The sequence below is a fragment of the Bombina bombina genome, chromosome 5 (assembly GCF_027579735.1).
Source record: "Bombina bombina isolate aBomBom1 chromosome 5, aBomBom1.pri, whole genome shotgun sequence".
Classification (NCBI taxonomy): Eukaryota; Metazoa; Chordata; class Amphibia; order Anura; family Bombinatoridae; genus Bombina; species Bombina bombina.
In genome coordinates, this window is record NC_069503.1 from 77288672 (window position 1) to 77314480 (window position 25809).

A 25809-nucleotide genomic window follows, 5' to 3' on the forward strand; every position below is an offset into this window, starting at 1 on the left:
TTACCGAAGCTCTCTCCTGCTTGATTCTGGCAACCAGACGTGGGAGGAGAGGAAACGGTGGAAATACATAAGCCAGATTGAAGGACCAGGGCACTGCTAGAGCATCTATCAGTATCACCTGGGGATCCCAGGACCTGGACCTGTAACACAGAAGTTTGGCGTTCTGTCAGGACGCCATCAGATCCAATTCTGGTGTGCCGCATAGCTGAGTCAGCTGGGCAAATAACTCCGGATGGAGCTCCCACTCCCCCGGATGAAAAGTCTGACGACTTAGGAAATACGCCTCCCAGTTCTCTACCCCTGGGATATGGATTCCTGAGAGATGGCAAGAGTGATCCTCCGCCCATCGGATAATTTTGGTTACCTCCATTATCGCTAGAGAACTCAGTGTTCCTCCTTGATGATTGATATAGGCTACAGTCGTGATGTTGTCCGACTGAAATCTGATTAATTTGGCCGCAGCTAGCTAAGGACACGCCTGAAGCGCATTGAATATCGCTCTCAGTACTAGAATGTTTATCGGGAGGAGAGATTCCTCCCGAGTCCTAGCAGTTAAGCAGGCAGAGAGAATGACTGGGGGTGGAGCTAAGGGAGGATCTATATAGACAGCTCTGCTGTGGGTGCTCTCTCTGCCACTTCCTGTAGGGAAGGAGAATATCCCACAATTATGGATGAATCCGTGGACTCGATACATCTTACAAGAGAAATATAGGTCTTCCAAACTTGATAATAAATCTTCCTTGAAACAGACTTACAAGCCTGTAACATAGTATTAATCACTTAGTCAGAGAAACACCTATGACTAAGCACTCAATTTCCACACCTTCAAATTTAATGATTTGAGAACCTGATGGAAAAATGGCCCTTGAGGCAGAATATCTGGTTTTAGAGGAAGTGGCCAAGGCTGGCAACTGGACATCCAGACAAGATCCACATACCAAAACCTGTGAGGCCATTCTGGTGCTATCAGAAACACATATGATTGTTCCATAATGATCTTGGAGATCACTCTTGGAAGAAGAACTAGAGGCGGAAAGATATAAGCAGGTTGGTAAAACCGAAGAACTGCTAAAGCATACACCATCTTCGCCTGAGGATCCCTGGACCTGGATAGGTACCTGGGAAGTTTCTTGTTTAGATGAGAAGCCATCAAATCTATTTCTGGAAGACCCCACATCTGTACAATCTGACAAAATACATCTGGATGGAGAGACCACTCCCCTGGATGTAAGGTCTGATGACTGAGATAATCCACTTCCCAATTGTCTAGACCTGGTATATGCATAGCAGAAATTAGACAAGAGCTGGATTCCGCCCAAGAAAGTATCCAAGATACTTCTTTCATAGCTAGGGAACTGCAAGTCCCACCCTGATAATTGACATATGCCATAGTTGTGATATTGTCCATCTGAAAACAAATGAATGGTTCTCTCTTTAACAGAGGCCAAACCTGAAGAGCCCTGAAAATAGCACGGAGTTCTAAAATATTGATTGGTAACCTCGCCTCTTGAGATTTCCAAACCCCTTGTGCTGTCAGAGATCCCCAGACAGCTCCCCAACCTGTAAGACTTGCATCTATTGTGATCACAGTCCAGGTAGGACGAACAAAAGAGGCCCCATGAATAATACGATGATGGTCTAACCACCAAGTCAGAGAGAGTTGAATGTTGGGATTTAAGTATATCAATTGTGATATTCGAGTATAATCCCTGCACCATTGATTCAGCATACAAAGCTGCAGAGGTCTCATATGAACATGAGCAAAGGGGATTGCGTCCGATGCTGCAGTCATGAGACCTAAAACTTCCATGTACATATCCACTGAAGAGAATGATTGAGACTGAAGGTTTCGAAAAGCTGAAACCAATTTCATTCGTCTCTTGTCTGTTAAGGACAGAGTCATGGACACTGAATCTAATTGGAAACCTAAAAAGGTCTGAGGAATCAAGAAACTTTTTGGTAAATTGATCCTCCAACCATGTCTTTGAAGAAACAACACTAGTTGATTCGTGTGAGAGTTGGCTATATTTAAAGACTGAGCTAGTACTAAGATATCGTCCAAATAAGGAAACACCACAATACCCTTTTCTCTGATTACAGATAGAAGGGCACCGAGAACCTTCATAAAGATCCTTGGAGCTGTTGCTATGCCAAATGGAAGAGCAACAAATTGGTAATGCTTGTATAGAAAAGATAATCTCAGAAACCGATAGTGGTCTGGATGAATCGGAATGTGAAGATATGCATCCTGTAAGACTATCGTGGACATATAATAACCTTGCTGAACAAAAGGCAGAATAGTCCTTAAAGTCACCATCTTGAAAGTCGGGACTGTTACAAAATGATTCAAAATTTTCAGATCAAGAACTAGCCTGAAATAATTTTCTTTCTTTGGGACAATGAATAGATTTGAATAAAACCCCAGCCCTGTTCCTGAAACGGAACTGGTATGATTCCCCATGAAAGCTCTAGATCTGAAACACACTTCAGAAAGGCCTGAGCTTTCACAGGATTTGTTGGAACGTGAGAGAGAAATAATCTTCTCACAGGAGGTCTTACTCTGAATCCATTTGTATACCCTTGAGAGAATAAAAAGAGAGAGATGCACTCAGCTGAGACAGAACAAAAGCTGGAAAAACTTCCATGCCTGTTCATTTTATTATAGTGTGTCACTCAGGGTGCATACTCTTTTAGCACACTATGCCCCTTCACAGAGAAAAAATATCCTGTAGCATATCAGTCTGACCCTGCCCAATGACAGTCCAGCGCCGAAAAACCAGGCAATTCTTCTCTGAACAAGAGAAACAACAACCCCAGACGATCGTTTCAGCCTTTTGTGGGCCTCGTCAGTGAGGTGCAGTCGCATCTCTCTAAGGGCATGTGTGCAAGGAGTCCACGTCTGGTTTCCCCTTTTACTCTTAGGGAGACCCAAGAGCAATTTGCATAAATAAAAAGAGAGAGAGAGATGCACTCAGCTGAGACAAAACAAAAGCTGGAAAAACTTCCGTGCCTGTTCATTTTATTATAGTGTGTCACTCAGGGTGCATACTCTTTTAGCACACTATGCCCCTTCACAGAGAAAAAATATCCTGTAGCATATCAGTCTGACCCTGCCCAATGACAGTCCAGCGCCGAAATACCAGGCAATTCTTCTCTGAACAAGAGAAACAACAACCCCAGACGATCGTTTCGGCCTTTTGTGGGCCTCGTCAGTGAGGTGCAGTCGCATCTCTCTAAGGGCATGTGTGCAAGGAGTCCACGTCTGGTTTCCCCTTTTACTCTTAGGGAGACCCAAGAGCAATTTGCATAAATAAAAAGAGAGAGAGAGATGCACTCAGCTGAGACAGAACAAAAGCTGGAAAAACTTCCGTGCCTGTTCATTTTATTATAGTGTGTCACTCAGGGTGCATACTCTTTTAGCACACTATGCCCCTTCACAGAGAAAAAATATCCTGTAGCATATCAGTCTGACCCTGCCCAATGACAGTCCAGCGCCGAAATACCAGGCAATTCTTCTCTGAACAAGAGAAACAACAACCCCAGACGATCGTTTCGGCCTTTTGTGGGCCTCGTCAGTGAGGTGCAGTCGCATCTCTCTAAGGGCATGTGTGCAAGGAGTCCACGTCTGGTTTCCCCTTTTACTCTTAGGGAGACCCAAGAGCAATTTGCATAAATAAAAAGAGAGAGATAGATGCACTCAGCTGAGACAGAACAAAAGCTGGAAAAACTTCCGTGCCTGTTCATTTTATTATAGTGTGTCACTCAGGGTGCATACTCTTTTAGCACACTATGCCCCTTCACAGAGAAAAAATATCCTGTAGCATATCAGTCTGACCCTGCCCAATGACAGTCCAGCGCCGAAATACCAGGCAATTCTTCTCTGAACAAGAGAAACAACAACCCCAGACGATCGTTTCGGCCTTTTGTGGGCCTCGTCAGTGAGGTGCAGTCGCATCTCTCTAAGGGCATGTGTGCAAGGAGTCCACGTCTGGTTTCCCCTTTTACTCTTAGGGAGACCCAAGAGCAATTTGCATAAATAAAAAGAGAGAGAGAGATGCACTCAGCTGAGACAGAACAAAAGCTGGAAAAACTTCCGTGCCTGTTCATTTTATTATAGTGTGTCACTCAGGGTGCATACTCTTTTAGCACACTATGCCCCTTCACAGAGAAAAAATATCCTGTAGCATATCAGTCTGACCCTGCCCAATGACAGTCCAGTGCCGAAATACCAGGCAATTCTTCTCTGAACAAGAGAAACAACAACCCCAGACGATCGTTTCGGCCTTTTGTGGGCCTCGTCAGTGAGGTGCAGTCGCATCTCTCTAAGGGCATGTGTGCAAGGAGTCCACGTCTGGTTTCCCCTTTTACTCTTAGGGAGACCCAAGAGCAATTTGCATAAATAAAAAGAGAGAGAGAGATGCACTCAGCTGAGACAGAACAAAAGCTGGAAAAACTTCAGTGCCTGTTCATTTTATTATAGTGTGTCACTCAGGGTGCATACTCTTTTAGCACACTATGCCCCTTCACAGAGAACTGTCATTGGGCAGGGTCAGACTGATATGCTACAGGATATTTTTTCTCTGTGAAGGGGCATAGTGTGCTAAAAGAGTATGCACCCTGAGTGGCACCCTAAAAATGAACAGGCACGGAAGTTTTTCTAGCTTTTGTTCTGTCTCAGCTGAGTGCATCTCTCTCTCTTTTTATATTTATGCAAATTGCTCTTGGGTCTCCCTAAGAGTAAAAGGGGAAAGCAGACGTGGACTCCTTGCACACATGCCCTTAGAGGGATGCGACTGCACCTCACTGACGAGGCCCACAAAAGGCCGAAACGATCGTCTGGGGTTGTTGTTTTCTCTTGTTCAGAGAAGAATTGCCTGGTATTTCGGCGCTGGACTGTCATTGGGCAGGGTCAGACTGATATGCTACAGGATATTTTTTCTCTGTGAAGGGGCATAGTGTGCTAAAAGAGTATGCACCCTGAGTGGCACCCTAAAAATGAACAGGCACGGAAGTTTTTCTAGCTTTTGTTCTGTCTCAGCTGAGTGCATCTCTCTCTCTTTTTATATTTATACCCTTGAGAGACAATACTTTCAATCTGCCCCCCACCAGCTGAACTGGATCAAGGGCCGTACCTTCATGCAGACTTGGGGGCTGGCTTTGGTTTTTTTAAAAGGCTTGGATTTATTCCAACTTGAAGAAGGTTTCCAATTGGAACCGGAGTCTTTAGGGGAAGGATTTGTTTTCTGTTCCTTATTCTGTCGAAAAGAATGAAAATGATTAGAAGCTTTAGATTTACCCATAGATCTTTTATCTTGAGGCAAAAATACTCCCTTCCCCCCAGTGATAGTTGAAATAATTAAATCCAACTGAGAACCAAATAAATTGCTACCTTGGAAAGAAAGAGATAGTAATCTAGACTTAGATACAATGTCAATATTCCAAGATTTGAGCCATAAAGCTTTTCTAACTAAAATAGCTAAAGACATAGATTTGTTTAATCCTTCAAAGCAGTGCAGCTTGTTTTGCTTAGATAGTTAGCAGCAAATTCGGTATACATCCACTACTTTTCTATGCGTTTCAGCATCTGAGATGACTTTATCAAGATGACCGGATGTCTGCACAGTATGGCTCTTTTATACCCCTTTTCTTAAACGGATAGTTCTGTAATTCTTCAATATGCCGTTTTTATAATACAACACAGATTCCTTTATACATTATAATGCTAACTTATTTCACAAAACTTTATTTCATATAAACAGATATTAGCCTTATGATCTCCGTTCATAATATAACATAGTATAATTTAGACAATTGTTTTCTGGGAGATCTACAATATATTCCCCAAAGGGATAGAAAAGTATGAAAAGGGTCACAAGTGGATAGATAATAATAACAATAAAAAATGTTAATCTTATGCTAAATAATATACAACTCTTACTTTGGCTGTGATAGTCATTACATTGATATCATTCACAATCTTATTTATTTAGCAGAAGGGGGTTAGGTCTAATTCAACATTTAAGCCATTGGGGGTTAGTGTATTAAAATTAAAGATAAATTCCGCCTCTTTGTGATCCCCCCCCACATGCAGTTCTATTCTTTTAAGTCCCCAATATTTAAACCCCTCTGTTTTTTATTATGATGGTCTTTAAAATGCTTAGAAAGCAAATGATCTTCAAATCCCCACTCTATTTTTAATATGTGCTGTCTTATCATATCCTGTAGGGGGCGCCCTGTTTGTCCCAAGGACTAGAGGCTCAGCGAGTGACAGTGGCGGGAAGAAGCCAGTAATGAAGTGCACGCATGGATACAGTAAGTAAAGTTATCCATCCAATGTGGACTAATATATTTCTTATGCCTATACATTAATTATATATGTGTGTGTGTGGTCACGGTGAAAGAATGCCGATGCACCACTGCCTGTCTCACAAAAACAGCTCAACTTCATGCATTTAACCTTCAGGTTTCCCACTGTACTGTAAGCGCTCAGCTAAATCGTTTAATACAGAGATGAGCAGAGGCACAGTGAGAGTGTTATTGGCAGCTGTAGCCCATCCTTAAACCACTAGCGCTACTGTTATTGCTACGTTAGTGGATTTAACCGTGCAATCCACTATAAAATGCGGCACAGATTATTTTATAGGAAGCAGGCCTGCAGTCTCATTTCCTGTTGCAGCGCTCAGTTTCTCCATTTGCTTCCAATAAAAAAAGCTGTGCCGCATATTGTAGTGGATTGCACTAAGACCCAAGCTCCCCCACTACTGCAGGTGGGAGTATGGTAAACAGACTAATAAGCCTCAAAGATAATGGATTGGAGAAGGGTGTGCAGTGGTGAATCCAGAGGGGGCAATGGGGCAAGGGAGAGACAGCATCTGAGGGAGCAGCATTCAGACAGACACAGAGTGCCTTGCTACTAAACTCTTGAGTTTACTGATCTCACAGACTACTGCACAGTACGTTGTCTCATGCAAATGTGAGCAGAGGCAGCCTCTTTGTGAGTACCCATATGGATGTGCTCAGTATCTCTGGGAGGTGGTGCAGGGCTAAGTAATGGTAACAGGGGTGTGGCTATTATGAATGCACAGAAGATAGTTGGTTTATGGCACAGGTCCTACTGGAGATGCATTGAGGGGTAGAACAAACTGGTGAGAGTACAGAGCAGAATGAAAGTATGCAAAATTCACGGCTCTTGCTAGTTCCTAAGTACAAGGAAACTTAACAGCTGTGTGTGTGTTGGGGGGGGGGGACTTAAATTTTTTTTAAATAAAACATACGTAAAGTTGCCTGTGTCTGTTGTCCGACACATGGAGGATGAACAAATGATTTATGTTGTGGTCTTATCAACAGGGATAGGCACGAGCCAAGGCTGTGGCGGACATTTTCTAAAGTAAAGACCTTTAGTGAAGGACACCAAGGTACATTTACAATTAAAACTATTATTTTATAGTGCTGAATTTTATTATACTGATGCAGATACCACTGATCCTATAACCAGCCCTTGTCTGGCTATACCCATGTGCCAGTGTCACTACTGTGCCATTATATAGTGCTGGGTATTATTATACTGATGCAGATAACACTGATTCTATAACCAGCCCTCCTCTGGCTATACCCATGTGCCAGTGTCAGTACTGTGTCATTATATAGCGCTGGGTGTTATTATACTGATGCAGATACCATTGACCCTATAACCAGCCCTCCTCTGGCTATATGCATGTGCCAGTGTCACTACTGTGTCATTATATAGTGCTGGTTGTTATTACACTGATGCAGATACCACTGACCCTATAACCAGCCCTTGTCTGGCTATACGCATGTGTCAGTGTCAGTACTGTGTCATTATATAGTGTTGGGTGTTATTATACTGATGCAGATACCACTGACCCTATAACCAGCCCTCCTCTGGCTATACACATGTGCCAGTGTCACTACTGTGTCATTATATAGCGCTGGGTGTTATTTCTGATGCAGATACCACTGACCCTATAACCAGCCCTCCTCTGGCTATACCCATGAGCCAGTGTCAATACTGTGTCATTATATAGTGCTGGGTGTTATGATGCTGATGCAGATACCACTGACCCTATAACCAGCCCTTGTCTGGCTATACCCATGTGCCAGTGTCACTACTGTGTCATTATATAGTGCTGGGTGTTATTATACAGATGCAGATACCACTGATTCTATAACCAACCCTTGTCTGGCTTTACGCATTTGCCAGTGTCACTTCTGTGTCTTTGTATAGAGCTGGGTGTTATTATACAGATGCAGATACCACTGACCCTATAACCAGCCCTTGTCTGGCTATACGCATTTGCCAGTGTCACTTCTGTGTCTTTGTATAGAGCTGGGTGTTATTATACAGATGCAGAAGATACACATCCAGTATTTCACTCAGGCTTTATTTATTCAATAACTTATCACCCAATATTGCTAGCAGTCTCTTGACAAGCCACTAATTTTATTCTCACTAAATATTTTCCCTTTCCTATTATTTAATCAGAAAGAAAAGATATACTAAGGTTATGATTCACAACCTTACTATATCTTTTCTTTCTATTTAAATACTACTTATAATAAACCTCAGGTGAGGGGGCGGAGTTAACTGCCGAACTGAACAGCAGCATCTTCCAGGAGCTCCTGGATAGAAGATCAAATTAAGCCATAAAAAGGGTATTCATTTACACTAAACCAATATATATCGCCACCAAATTCGTGACAGGAAAAGATTGTAACATTCCCCTGCAAGAACAATATTGAACTCAGGCCGGGTAAGAGAACCAGGAGAGGCAACCCCTGCCGACTCACCCGATATAATTAGGGTCTATCTCCTCACTCCGGATCCGCTACCGGACCACCACCTAACATCAAGAGAGCGATTTGCGACCCCGGAGGGTCGGGGCTCCGCTCCGGGGCCGATACTACAAGCTGCGATGGGTCTGGAGGCGGACCGACAACGAGTCTGACTGTGGTCGGGACACGGGGGGCAGAGACGTACAAGGTGAGAGACTTTTTGGGAATAACCCTCTTACCCCCTATACACAATATAAGCTGACCCGGAGCCAACCTGAACTTATACCCGCTGGGACACACGGAGGGGAGATTAAAGGCGCAAACAGACGCCATCTTAGTTAGAGCCTGAGAACCCCCGTGTGAGAATAGTGAAGGGGAATTCAGAAGATAGAAAGTTAACAATCGATAGCAAAAGGCTTCTGGGACCCCTGAAATTAACACCCAAACACACAAAACACAGCGACGGTCAAGCTCAATTACCATTTTAAGACCACACGCTGAGCCCTGGAATGAATCGAACAACAGGCCATATTATTTACTGACAGCCTCAATAAAAACCAGAGCAGCGAATTGCACAAGAACTTCACAGTTAGTGTTATAACTTATTTTAGCTGCTGCACTCACACAGGAGCTTAGTTTTTTTTTACTGGACCCACTTCTATAGAGTTCAACACACAATTACAAGGCTGCATAAACGAATTACGTTAATAACCCTGAAACACACAACTGAAATAAATATATAGAACTACAGCAGCAATAGATGAAATCATCATAAGCATACCCTGACAGAAGTCACAATCCACAGATCTATCTCAGGGCTCTAAGTATAAAACCATAAAAGACAGCTGGCCTCCCAAAAGAACAACACCTGAACATTTAGGAAAATAATTGATAGGCCTGCCAGGTGAAATGTGAATAATCCCTCAAATCATATTGGGGATGAAGATACTCCAGCTAACATATCGCTACAGCACCTTATGACTGCTTTTGTTATGAATATGAAATAATTATCTGCCTGCCTGTATCTTTTCTGGAATTATCTACTCTCATATCTACATTACAGAAAATACTGGGATCCATTAAACAGCATCAGTGTCTCCAAAAAACACTTCTTGCAAACTAGCTGATAATCTACCTTACCCACACTCACTCATCTTCAAGATGGCGTCTAAGAGAGCCACAAAAGGTGAAAAAACAGTAAAATCATCGACAGTGTCAACATTTTTTAAACCCTCCCAGACAAACAAACAGCTTTTGGACACAGAAATTGAAGACGAATCTGACACCGAAACACATCAAATTGCACAAGATGAAAGTCCACTAACAAAGGCTGACCTCAAAAACTTAGTGTCCAAAAAAGACATAGCTGATAATTTTGAAAAATTATGGGAGAAAATCGACTCCATCCACTCATCAGTGACCAATAGCTTATCTGAAATCAAATCTGATCTCTGTGAAATGGGCAACAGAATGGAGACACTAGAAGATCAAAAAGATGCTATCGTGGAACAAAAAGATGAAATGGCGCAAACCATGTCCACACAACAACAAACATTCGAAGAACTCCAAGATAAAATAGAAGATTTGGAGAATATGAGCAGGAGGAACAACATCCGCCTCAAAGGAGTTCCAGAGGAAATACTCCCCACGGATATACCAACATACCTCACCCAACTCTTCACTCATATCACAAATTCTCCAGCTGACTATGTTTTTCATGTGGAAAGAGCTCATAGAGCTCTAAAACCCAGGCCTAAACCAGGTTTGCCCCCAAGAGATATTATAGTCAAACTAACATTCTTTCCTGACAAAGACAAAATACTTTAAGCGGCAAGAAAACATCCAACTTTCAAATACCAAGGCAACATTATTCAGTTCTATCAAGATCTCAGTGTGCAAACATTACAGAGAAGAGGTACCTTACGCCCCCTTACCACCTTACTCAGGAAACATCAGCTACAATATAGATGGGGGTTTCCATTTGCTTTATACATCATAAAAGACTCCAAGACGATCACACTTAAAGATCCGGAAGATATCCCTGAGATCTGTAAGATCTTAGCTCTGGAGTCTCCTAATATTCCAACTCCAACATCAAATTCAACAAAAGACAAGGATCCAGGCAGGCAACCAGATTTATTCAAATGGCAGAAGATGAATCACAAGAAACAAAAAACCACAGAGACAGGAGGGAAGATCTCCTGAAAGGCTTAACGAAAGACCAGAACTGCAATTATACACAATCATTGTTCTTCATAAGAAAGAAGACAAAGAGGAACAACTGAAAGAATTAATGACTGAAATGACTTTGGTCTGTATTGGGACTATATGAAGATACAACCCTCTATGATTTGGCCTTCCAAAGGCACTACAAGAGGGTACTCTACTTCCAAAGGGTTTTTTCTTCCTTCTCTTTTTTTCCCCCTAGGTTTTAGGTAAAAAAAAAGGTTACATGCTGTGGTGAAAAGAAAGCTTCCCCCCAGTATGACAGACTCTCATTTATTTATCTTTTCGATGTTTTATAGGTTACTCATAAAGGGTCCTACTGTTGAGGACTCCAGATTGTTATGTATTAAATGTTTATTAATGTTTTTTCTTTTTAACTCCCCCCCCTCCTCCAGTGATGACACAACAAAGACCACTATCGACACAGCAGAACTTACTACATGTAATCCTGATCTCCTGACCAAAATTCAGCTAGATATCCACCCGAGTGATCTCAAGGTAAAACATCTCCTTTTACAACACCCACACATAGACACAACACTATGGACCCTAAAATAAAGATACTATCCCACAATGTGAGGGGGTTGAACACTAACGTTAAAAGAAGAATAGCAATGACGCAATACAAATCCCTACAAGCTAATATATTGTTCCTCCAGGAAACACACCTGCTTAAAGACAACATTCCAAAATATTGGGCAAAACATTTTGACACTCATTATCACTCCACAGCTAGGTCCAAAAAAAGTGGCACATCCATTTTGATACATTCATCTCTCAATTTCACTCCAGAAGCCATAGTAACGGACAATGAAGGGAGATACCTGATTGTCAGAGGTAGGATACTAGACTCAGAAATCACATTATGCAATATATACGCACCAAATGAGAACCAACATAAATTTTTTTCATCATATATCACATCTCCTCACGCAATGGTCACACACTAAAATATTCTTAGCCGGGGATTTTAATATTACTATGCTACCTATTAACCCTACCCCCACCAAACCTCTGACCAATAAACAGACCAGACACAATCGGTTAGTCAAGAAGTCAATTCGTGACACCCTACTCCCCCATTCTCTGATAGAGACATGGAGTACCATGTATGGCCAGACAGATGACACAACATTCTACTCGGCAGCACACAAGACCTATGTCAGACTTGATTACATATATGTTAGCCAGATTTTGCAACCTCTATTGAATTGCTCACAGATACACACTTGTGTGTGGTCTGACCACTCCATAACCACCCTACAGATTAACGGCATTAGAGATACAGACAGACACAGAACTTGGACTTTTGACCCATCTTGCGTCAAAAATCCCCAAATACACGATAAAGTATTGCAACAATTAACTGAATACTGGCACATAAACACAGACAACACTACTAACCCAGGGATTACATGGGCAGCACACAAGGCAGTCCTTAGAGGGATACTAACTAAAGAAAAAGCAAGTCAGATTCAAAAATATAGACAGCAACTACAACAACTCCACACAGAGATTGAGGATTTAGAAAGGCGCCACAAACATACCAAAAGTAAAGCTAACTTACAACTTCTCCAAACTAAAAGATCTGCTTTAGCCTCACTACTTCACGCGCAAGCTTCTAGAGCCATTCATAAAATTCAGGCGCAATACTTTATTTTCGCGAACAAGCCCGACAGATATATGGCACACAAAATTAGAGAAAGATGTAGGGCCTCTGCGATTCCACAAATCGAGACATTTAACAACGCCACAACCTCACATCCACAAGAAATCGTAGACACCTTTGCACGGTACTATGGAGGACTATATAATGGAGAAAAAGTTATACATAATCAAGAAACAAAGACAATGTCCTCAAAATTCTTCTCCCAAACCCAATTACCAAATATAAGTATAGAACAGAAGGAAGCAATTAATGCCCCCATCTCCACATTAGAAATACTAAGAGCCATCAAAGATCTTAAAACGGGAAAAGCGGCAGGACCAGATGGCTTTCCAGCCGAATATTACAAACTATTTAAAAACTCACTAACCCCACACCTAGTGAAATTCTGTAATCACATTATGGAGGGAGGAGATATCCCCCCAGATTTATTAGCAGCCAAGATAGTGGTAATCCCCAAACCAGATAGAGACCATAAAAAATGCCAGAACTATCGCCCAATATCTCTCATAAATCAAGATCTTTACAAAGGTAATCGCAAACCAACTAAAACACATCATCCCCCACTTGGTCCATCCAGACCAGGTGGGATTTATCAAGGACAGGGAAGCCCCAGACAACATCCGAAAAGTTACCAACTTAATACAATTCCTGGGAGAGACACGAACGCCTTCTCTGCTCCTATCTTTGGATGCGGAGAAGGCGTTTGATAGAATAGACTGGGACTATATGTTCTTAACACTACACCACATGGGTTTTGAGGGGGCATTCATAAAAGCTTTAAGAGTTATATATTCTCGTCCAGAAGCCCAGGTCTCATCAACAGGATATAAGTCGAAATCATTCCCAATCCGCAACGGTACCAGACAGGGGTGTCCCCTGTCTCCATTGCTCTATGTATAGAGCCACTGGCAGTTACGATCCGCTCACACTCAGACATATCAGGGGTTAAGATAAATACATCAGAATACAAACTATCTCTCTTTGCTGATGATATCTTACTGACCTTGACGAATCCATTAATATCTTTACCGAACCTCTATCAAACAATAAGGAAATTCTCAACCATCTCGGGATTTAAAATCAATCCAGACAAATGTGAGGCTCTGCCCATTGCGATACCCCAACAGACTAAAACAATATTAGAAACGCAATTTAATTTTAAATGGATGAAACACACACTAAAATACTTGGGCATTCAGATCCCAACCTGCTCCACTCAACTATATAAAGTAAATTACATCCCATTGTTTAGACAAATAAAAAAGGACATAACAAAATGGAAAAATGTTCATTTTTCATGGTTAGGTAGAATAGCGGCGGTAACAATGAATGCCATGCCACGTATTCTATACCTATTCAGAACCCTTCCTATAAAAATAATAAAACCAGATTTAGAAACAATGCAGAGAGAGATTTTAATATTCATTAGGGGAGATAAAACTAATAGGATAGCAAAATCCATCTTAACTAGACACAAGTCACTCGGGGGTATTGGAGCACCAAATCTAATAGACTATTACAATGCAGCCAGACTAGCTCAAGACTCACTACTCCTAAAAAGGTCGAGGGAAATTATATGGCCCAAGATTGAGGCAAAAATAGGGGGCTGGGATACACCAGATTCAATCATCTGGGATCCAGGGAGGGCACAGAAAGGCGGAAAGACACCTGGACCCTATACCACAAGCCTATCCATAAAGATCTGGAAGGCAGCGAGGACGAAATATAAACTATTACAGCAGTATTCCTTATCAATACCAATCAGATATATCATGCCAGAGGACCTCTGGACTCAGCTTACTAAATGGTAAAACAAAGGACTGTACAGAGTAGCAGACTACCTATCAGGAAAAAGCATACTGACGTTTAACCAACTGCAGACAAAGATTGACCCGCTGAAACTACACTGGTATATGTACCTACAGATACACTCAGTCCTACAAACATACCTAAAACACCCTAGAGGAGAGACCACCACACCAATAGAAATCCTTTGTAAAACAGAAGAACATAGCAAACACACTATATCCTTACTATATGTGTCTATACAGGCCAACCAAAACACCTCCAAGACCTCGACTATGCTGGACTGGGAACAGGACCTTCTTATTTGTAAAGGCATAAAGGAATGGGAAGCAATGTTTCAGAACGCAGAGAAAGGGCTAATTAGTGTAGATCTTAAAGAAAACGTTACTAAAACCATCCACCGGTGGTACTTAACCCCAACACGAACGGCCCATATGCACCCACAAGGTAGCAGATTATGTTTTAGAGGTTGCGGAGAAGTAGGGACTTACAGACACATGTGGTGGGAATGCAGGGAAATTAAGAGGACATGGAACAGACTATCTACCTTCCTTAGTCAGATACTGGACGAAAACATCAATCTCACAATCCAACAGGCCTTATTACATGAACATATCAGTAAATACCACAAACATATCAATACATTTATTAAGATCCTATGCACAAGCACAAGGATATGCATAGCTAAATATTGGAAACACTGGAGCTCCAACTTGGACAGAGATACACAACAAAATCCAAAATACATACACCATGTACGACATAGCGTCAGATACACTAGGTAACAAGACAACAACCCAAGCAGTGTGGTACTACTGGATAAGTAATGGATCCTCAGCCCCGTGAGATAACTGGAGATCAGAGACCTAAATGACAGTCGAAATACAACCACACTAAACATATTGATATGCACATATTACATAGACCAAGAAACAAAGTGTCGTCACTCCCCCCTACTCCCTCTATTCCTGCAACCCCCTTTTCAATTGTTAACTTTTAATGTATTAACTCCAAGTTACCCAACCCTATGTTTACTAGAATATCTATTGCAAAACACGGGAAATTTCTGAGTACAAAAGATTACTCTTAACCACGAAAGTCTCATCTAGATATATTTATGTAGAGTGAATTTAGCTATAAATAGTAAGCCAAACCAGAGGCTTAAAAGAGACAGTTTATTGACATCTGTTAAACGCAGTTTGTATGTTGATGATCTATGGTCAAATTTATGATAGCACTACTCATGGGTAGACGGCAACATATCGGTAAAATATTAAGGGGACCACTCAACAACACAAAATGTTTACGCTTACACAAACTAATTATCTGTAACCTGTATGTCATTATATACATGTAACGCAGTATTTCCCAACTCAGAGGACATCTGAAGAAAAGATAATTCATGTTACTTTATTTTATTTAAGTATTCTTGTTCTTCGAAAACTATAAAACAATAAAAATTATTTAAACATAATAAACCTCAGGTGCTGGGTAAAGGAGGAGTCAGGACCAGTATTCATCCGTCTTACTCCTCCCTCACCACAGCAAAATGGGCGGCAGACACTGCAAGGGCCAGTCACGGACACCAGTGTCCGTGTACGGACACCTTGCCTATCCCTGCTTATCAGACTTGTCTCATAAAACATTGCACTGCTGAGATCCAGCTGCAGTCTGCAGAAGGTCAGGTTAGAGTGTGAAGTAAAGAGTACAGGGTCTGTGTATGGACAAGGTAGGATAATGTGGTGCTGATCATCTGCTATGTGATTGTGACACTAGTCATTGTGAGCCTTTTATAGTAAAAGTATTTGTTAAAGTAAAAAAAAACATACAGCTGTATAAACGTCACTGAAATAATAATTACCCCCCAACTCTTCATGTTAAAACAGCCTAATTCAAAGAGTCAGCAAATATTCGGATTGCTAATCTCAGCAAAACACTGGTTCCTTTTACAGCTTTAAACAAGATTAGTTCTCGTGTTTGATGCTCAGCCGCGTCATGTCACCTAGCTGAGCGCTCAGAGTTGAAATATTTGAAATTCAGAAGCGATGCGGCGCGAAGCAGCTGTTTCACCTCACGCCGCATCGCTTGCAGTGTGTCACAGCCTTTAGCCCTTCACTAACACAGAGTTGAAGAGCACTTAGTATCCCATTACCTGGCACAAGCAAATGAATAACATGCATTAATAGAACAACATTTACAAACTTTTTAAGAAGAAAGTGACTAAAACGTTTTATTACACAATACACACAGCCTGACTCATTCACCCAGCAACAGCTGCACAGGAAGTAAATGGGAGGGGAACAAAGGTCTGTTCAATACTGAACTACATCTCCCAGAATACAGGCTGAGAAGTCACATGTTAAGCAGCAGCCAATCAGAAAAAAATGCAAACATTTCAAAAGACAAATTGGATGCTTTTTAACGACCAAGGACGTACGCCATACGTCCTCAAAAAAAATACAGTTAATGACTGTAGACGTATGGTATACGTCCTTGGTCTTGGAAAGCGGTGGAAGCGATCCTGATCGCTTCAGCCGCTTTCCGGTTATTGCAGTGATGCCTCAATATCGAGGCATCCTGCAATAACCCCCCTTGGCCATCCGATGCAGAGAGAGCCACTCTGTGGCCCTCTCTGCACCGGACATCAATGGCCGGTATCGTTGGTGGGTGGGAGCTTACGTGGGAGGCGGGTGGGCGGCCATCGATGGGCCATATGACGTAGAGGGGGGCGGGATCGCCGGGGGGCGGGCACGGACGCATGCGTGCACGGGCGGTGGGGCAGTCGCGTGCACGGGGTGGATGCGGGTGGGAACGGCTATACTACAGAAAATTAATAATAATAAAAGTTGGGTAAAAGTAAAAAAATTTAAAAATCAAAGTGATCTGGGACGTGGAGGGGGGTTGTTCTAAGGGGGGGGGGAGCTACACTACAGAAAAAAAAAAGAAAAAAAAGAATAAAAAGGCATTTTTTTGCTGAAACTGGGTACTGGCAGACAGCTGGCAGTACCCAAGATGGCTCCCAGTAAGATAGAGGGGGAGGGTTAGAGAGCTGTTTGGGGGGGGGGGATCAGGGAGGAATCCTACACATCAGCATATGTAAATATGCTATCAAAAATATATATATATTTTAAAATACCTTTTATTTTAGTACTGGCAGACTTTCTGTCAGTACTTAAGATGGCGGGGACAATTGTGAGGTGGGGGAGGGAAGAGCACTGTTTGGGAGGGATCAGGGGGTCTGATGTGTCTGATGTGTCAGGTGGGAGGCTGATCTCTACACTAAAGCTAAAATTAACCCTGCAAGCTCCCTACAAGCTACCTAATTAACCCCTTCACTGCTAGACATAATAAACGTGTGATGCGCAGCGGCATTTCGTGGACTTCTAATGCCAAAGTCATATATGCCAAATGAAATGCCAAAGCCATATATGTCTGCTATTTATGAACAAAGGGGATCCCAGAGAAGCATTTACAACCATTTGTGCCATAATTGCACAAGCTGTTTGTAAATAATTTCATTGAGAAAACTAAAGTTTGTGAAAAGGTGAACGATTTCTTTTTATTTGATCGCATTTGGCGGGGAAATGGTGGCATGAAATATACCAAAATGGGCCTAGATCAATACTTTGGGTTGTCTACTACACTAAACTAAAGCTAAACTTAACCCTACAAGCTCCCTAATTAACCCCTTCACTGCTGGGCATAATACACGTGTGGTGCGCAGTGGCATTTAGCGGCCTTCTAATTACCAAAAAAAAATGCCAAAGCCATATATGTCTGCTATTTCTGAACAAAGGGGATCCCAGAGAAGCATTTACAACCATTTGTGCCACAATTGCACAAGTTGTTTGCAAATAATTTCAGTGAGAAACCTAAAGTTTGTGAAAAGAATTGTGAAAAAGTGAACAATTTTTTTTATTTGATCTCATTTGGCGGTGAAATGGTGGCATGAAATATACCAAAATGGGCCTAGATCAATACTTTGGGATGTCTTCTAAAGAAATATATATACACATGTCAATGGATATTCAGGGATTCCTGAAAGATATCAGTGTCCCAATGTAACTAGCGCTAATTTTGGAAAAAAAGTGGTTTGGAAATAGCAAAGTGCTACTTGTACTTATTGCCCTATAACTTGCAAAAAAAGCAAAGATAAACATTGGGTATTTCTAAACTCAGGACAAAATTTAGAAACTATTTAGCATGGGTGTTTTTTGGTGGTTGTAGATGTGTAACAGATTTTGGAGGTCAAAGTTAGAAAAAGTGTGTTGTTTTCCATTTTTTCCTCATATTTTATAATTTTTTTATAGTAAATTATAAGATATGATGAAAATAATGATATCTTGAGAAAGTCCATTCAGGGCTCTATTTATCATTCATTTTAGAATTATGACTTTCAATTCTCCTATGAGCTCGCCGCATCTTGCCCTTGCAAAGGCGCACATGTGCGCCAATATTTATCATTAAACCGGTAGTATTTTAACGCTGATTTCCATTGTCGAGATGCGGCGGATTAATGATAAATCTCGCCGAAATTTTTTAGAATGTGCCTTATTTATCATTAAAACAGCTTTCAATGTCGATTATTTCGAGCCATTAATGTTTATATCAAATTTTTTTTTTTAATCCTTTGTTTTAATAACTAATATATTAATACTTTTCTAAATTGTTTAATCTATTTGAATATAATCTGCCTTACATTACATCCTCAATATTTAATTGACATATATTCATTTTGTTTTTAAAATATTGATTTGTAATATATATATATATATATATATATATATATATATATATATGCATGTATATGTTTTTATCTCATAGCTGACATGATGCAAGACCCCTTGGCATGACCCACATGACACATGACTATTGCAAAAGTGTTTCTAGGGACAGTAAATTATTGCAATTGGACCTTTATTAATATGAATAAAATTTTAAGTTTCTTTTCTTGTGAAATGTCTTTTTTGTAAATAATATTATTTTAAACTAAACATAGTTTGGTTCATATGCAAATTTCATGGCTGCCTCTTATCACAGGTTTTTGCAATATCTTTTCAAAAGAGTTTGAAATTACACGTTGGCCATATAGATAACACTGTGTTCAGGCACCGGGGATTATTTAAGATTTACTACAAAAACAATGCTAATGCAAGAGAATAGATAAGAATCAGTCACAGTCATGTCATCAGGGGGCTGGAAGAAGGCCAAGGTAACCACAGAGTTAAAAAAAAGTGTATTAATATAACTGTGTTGGTTATGCTAAACAGTGAACTCGCTAATAAAGTGAATATCTATCTTTTGAAAACAATAGCAATTCTATGGTAGACTGTCCCTTATTCAAGCTCATACATTGTTATATTGATGTCAGTGTTATGTTTATAATAATGTATCGGGACACCAATACACGTTTAAACATAAATATTTATTTTTTCTCACACAAAAAAAAAAGTTTTGTCACATTATAAAAATGTATTGTTAAATTTTTTCTATTTTAAGGCGCATTTCATGCAAACTTGAATAGTTTTCTTTAAGTCCTTTTTCGTCTTTCTTTAATACCTCCAATAACTGTTTCTTGTTAATTAATATGTTTTGATCTTCAGGTACTGTATAAAATAAAGAATAAGGTTATTCTTCTGTATTTTAAAATCCATATATAAACACATGTCAGATATACTCACCCCAGTCATAATTTATGGTATCAGAGGAATCATTTGAACTATTTTCCTCATGGACCTCTCTGTCCACCTCTTCTTGCATCACTGTGTAAAATGAAATTTTATATTTTTCTCCCCTTGTGTATCTTAAAAATAATTCAGTATGAGAGAGAGAGTGAGAGAGAGAGTGAGAGAGAGAGTGAGAGAGTGAGTGAGTGAGATTTTTTATATATATATATATATATATATATATATATATATATATATATATCTTTATAATATTTACTAATAATAAATAAATCTTTAAGTACAATATTCAGTTTATAATTGAGTTAGTTTTCTATATTATTACTTACTATCTTCTAAATCTTCTTCCTGCACAAGCACTTGTCCTATTTCATAATCTTGTGCCACTTCTTCTCTCTCCTCATTACTAATATTTCCCTCTCCATCTTGATGGTAATTCTCCACCTGAATTTCTGCTTCATATTAAATGTATACCAAAAAAAAGGTTTAACGTTAATTCTAATTATATTTTGATTATAAATGCAATAACAAGTAATAAAATTAGGTTAACCTTCCAAATTTGGATTCTGAAGTTCTTCTTCCTCATTTGATTCATTTTCAATAATAGGCCTAGCCCTACGTTGTTGCCTTCTTATTACTTAAACACAAAAAGGTTCATTTTAGTTAAAACATTGTATCGATCTATATATAATTCAATTATTACAATTTATAAATACCTGTGTTATCATTCCCCTCCCTGTCCATAAACACCCTTGGCAAGGGGTCAGACTCTCCACCAGAACTAGAGGATTTTTCATCAATTGGACAGAGATATCTTGGTGCTCTACAGTTTTTAACTATTTCAAAATGTAAACAAATAAGTTGCACTTTTTAGATTTTATAATGTAAAATCATATGTAATAGACAATTTTATCGAAAAGAGAAATTATTATTGTGTACATATGTTTTTTAAAAAGACCATATTTCCAATATTAGAAATTAGATTAGATAATCTTGCAAAAATTTTTTTTTATTTTTTCTAATCGCATTCAAATATTTAGATTATAGGATGTGCACAACATACTTTCACACACATAATTCTTTTTTTTTTTTACAAACATCAAAACAAAGTTGGCTTATAATTCAGTGTAAATAGATAAAAGAAAGAATCAGACATATTATAAAAACCGTGTCATTCTTGAAGGGAGACAGTGTCTACTGTTGAATCCAAACAATTACATCACTATCTCTTTTTAAACTTGTAAAGTTGATAGCCAAAACAATGTAAGTTAATTAACTTTAGAAACAACACTCAAGATAACTGTGATAGTAAATTTCTATTAAAATGTGTTAGCCAATCACAATAGACCAATGTGCAGCGATCAATCACCAGACTCTGAGCATATCTAGAAATGCTTTTCTGTAAGTGATTTCAAGAGATACAATAACATTATATCACACAAGTAAATTTGATAGCTTTAGAAAATAAATGTTTTTTCCAATGCACATGTTATGAAATTGTTAAAACTACAAATGTAATACATACATTTCTGTGTAACAGACATTATAAAAAATAATTCTGGAATATGTCAAAGTCTTACATTTGCGCAGGTAACACCGAATAAGTGTCCTCAATTTAGATTGTCTCCGGTACAAATCATTGTAGCGTTTTAGGCATTGCTTTCACGTTCTCCTCTGTCCAGAAATACGCCTCACTCTTCTTACCATTTCACAGAGAATATTATTTCTCCTATCCTGGTCCAAGGTGTAAATTCCCCTTCTTTTTTTAGGAAAATATTTTTCCATTGTATATGAAATTATCAATAGTTCACCAATCAAGAATTTTCTAGATATTGCCATCTTGCTGTGCTGATTTCTATCTCTAGGGTGTACCCAAGTAATGGAACTAATTTCTATATAAAAATGCGCAATTACGCGTAATAAAGTAATGCAATATTTTAAATTAATATTGATATAGATTTTTATTTTTATAAGTTTCACTGTATGTTTCAATATGCATTATAAACTAATTGTAACTTTTATTTACATCCTAAGCTTTATAATCTTTATTGTATCAATTGTCTCTACTAATGTCTATGCAAACAGTAACTTTTTACGCTATTGCAACAAATGTATTCTTTTATGCTAGTATCCAGTAAATATAACAATTGTTACTTTTACATATAAAAATAACATGTAATAAGAATTTATATCAATATTTATTCAAAATAAAATATTTATACATAACCGAACACATGACCGGAAATCATTCTAAAAATTTTTTATTTTGAGATACTAATGCGACATAGGGATCTTTCCAGAAAAATAAAGTTCACGCCCTTTTTTCTCAACCTTCATGGAAAAATTCTTTAAATGCGCTTGTAACGTTAAGTTAACTTTTGTTAAATTGTGGATCCCATTTTGTGCACTTTAACTACTCAATTTTAAGATGGCATCAGTGCAAGCCGGAAAGACAAAAAGTGGGAGAAGTGTCATGTTCACCCATCGTCAAAATTGTATTTTGGTGGAACAAGTGGTGGAACATTATGAAGAGATCATTGGATACCAGGCAAGAACTGTTAACCCACAGTGAAAGCGGGCAATATGGACCCAAATTAGCACATCTGTGTCTTCAGAAGGTAGCTTTCCTAAGGATGTAAGGGCATGTCAGAAGAGGGTTAATGACATCAGAAAGAACATTAAAAAAAAGGTATGCCAAGCAAAACAATCGGCTAAAGCAACTGGGGGAGGACCAGGATACAGGGCGGAACTGACTGATTTCGAACAAATTCTCTATGCCAGGATGGGTGATGCAGTTGTGGTCGGCCTGTATGTTCCTTCAGACACAATGGTAAATATTTTTTATTTATTTATTTATTTGGTGGGTGGGGTGGGTTCTTACATTTGTATGTATATTGTGAATTGATAACTTTTTATTTATATATACAGAACAACATGAGGATGTCTGTGTGGAAGAGGAGGTCAATGCACAGGAGGACCAACCTTTTGTTCATGAAACCACATCTCAGGAACATCAACCTTCAACTTCCCAAGCAAATAGAGATAGAGAAGAAAGTGCATGTAAGCAATATAAAAATAAATTATGTGTATATCGTTTCGTGAGTTTATCAGAGGCTGTCAAGCGCTGTAGAGATAGAAAGATGGATGGAGGGAAGAGAGATAGATTGGAGGGGATAGAGATAGAAGGTGAGAGAGATAGAGATCACAAAAGAGAGGGGTGGGTGATCGAGAGAAAAAGAGAATGGTAGATAGAGAGAGAAAAGAGACTTTGCAGATAGAAAGAGAGACAAGTGTTTGGAGATGGAGATCGCAAAACATAGGGTTAGAGGGAGAGTAAAATAGAGGGTTGACAGAGACAGAGCCAAAGAGAGTTGAAGAGCGATATTGCCAAAAAGAGGGGGGAGAGACAGAAAGAGAGAGCAAAAACAAGAGTGGGGAAATATATATATAGAGAGAAATAGAGATGGAGAACGAAAAAAAGCAAAATAGCGGGTAGAAACAGAGAGGAAAAGAGGGTGGGGGGTGGGTGTTGTAGAGAGCAATGGGTGTGACTACTGTAATACCAGAAATTGCCCTTTTGAACGGGCATAATGACTAGTTTATTATGGGCTTCGAAAAAGCATTATTAAGCCAAAAATAATTAAATAAAAATATATATTATTAATAATATCATATAAATACAATGAACATTGTAACGGAATTTAATTTGTAATCAATCAAACACTGTTTGTATGGGTATTGAAAATCTTCAATGTTTGTATGGGTATTGAAAATATTCTATTTTGATATACTGTACATATTTTTATTAACAAAGATAATTGAATGTACTTTGAGAAATGAATTGAATGATTTCTACCAATATGATGATTTTAAAATAGACAAGATTATAGATCAAAGTAAATAAGGCTGCTGAGAATCTTAATTTTATCAATTTTTCGACATTTATGGTTAACACCTATGGCTCAAAACAAATTTGTTGTTCAATGATTGTAAACCTTTTCAAACAACTGTTAAGTTATGTAAATTTTGAGTATCAACAATAATGTTTTGATACAAACAAATTAAATTTTATTTGTCAATCAACCAAAAAATAATTTACAATAGATTGACCTCAACGATAATTTACATTTTAACGTAACAAACACAATAAATTTAAATTATCAATTTGTGAAAAGTGTTATAGATTTTATTGTTTGGGATTCTATCATTCCTATCCAATTACATGGAGCTTGATGCATAAATACCCTAAAATTGTCATCAATAACAATAATTTTTTAATGAACGCATGTGTACATAGAAATCTCAAAAATTTAAAATATAAGACAATAATTGTAATTTTGTTAACCCTTTTTTTCTCAACAGGTGTTAGAGCATTGCTCCAAACTATGCAAGATAGTTCAATTGCATTATATGATGGTATGTATGAAAATTTTAAATTGTAACAGTTAGATATGTTTTTTTTTTTTTATTTGTTTTTTTTGTTTGTGAAGAAGAACAGGTCGAATTGACACTGGAACCACTAGTCGAGGACACCATCAATCAAGAGGATGATGATGATGAGACCCAAATACATGGTCACACACAAGAAGGACCAACACCACCTGATTTAAATACACCTGCTGCAAGTCCAATGGTCAACAAATCTGACATTGAGGAAACAGCCGAAGAAGTCAGACAACCTCCAATTACAGACATCCAAATCCAATGACATACAGGCACTGACAGATATGGCATCATCATTTAGAAATGAACAAAGTGTTTTTTTAAGGAACTAATTGAATTACAGAAAGAAAGGAACTATATTCTGAAACGTGATTCAGAAATAAAAAGTGACTACTATAAAAAAAAAATTAGAAATTCTGAATACACATAATCCCAAAAATTCTGTGTATATATTTTTTTGTTTTTCATTTTGTTGTCCTTTACATTTATTTAAGCTTTGTTTGTTTGAAAGTTTGTATTATTTAATATTTATATATAGTTTGGTTTGGTTATATTTTCAATAAAGATATTTATCCCTTAATAAAAGAAAAGATTTTTGATAAATAAGCAAAATTTTTATTTTTTCAAATGGGTGGAGTTAACTTTAATATCACTACACATAAAAAATAATAAAAGGCTTATGTACAGTTCTTATAAAAGAATTAAAACCCAGTGTGATGACATGTATTCTGAAAAAAAAAGAAAAATAAATATTAGTAATTCAAGTACAGAAAATTTAATAAAATAATACACAATGCTAAATAGTTTGTAATAATACTTACAGGAAAAATATATTTCAATTATTTCCTGTGACAGACCCTTCTGTCAGGACTGAAGGAGTTAACTGTGTTTAGCTTTAAGAAACTATTTTCTAAACACAAGTTGCTGGCTCCAACCATAATTTAGTTAGTGATAAGAATTCCATTGTTTGATCACCCTCAGAGAGAAAACGCCTAAGTGATAAGAAGAGGCAAGAGTGTCTTGTGGTTGAAGTGTTTAAGTAATATAATTCTATTGTTTCATGTAAAAGGGCGCTTTTCCCTCCATGTAATGTACAACAGTCTTTCAACCCCCATCTGGGGGGGGGTCAGACCTGCATAAATACTAGGCATAGCCTTTAATAAATGACATTCTGTTTAAACCTGAAAA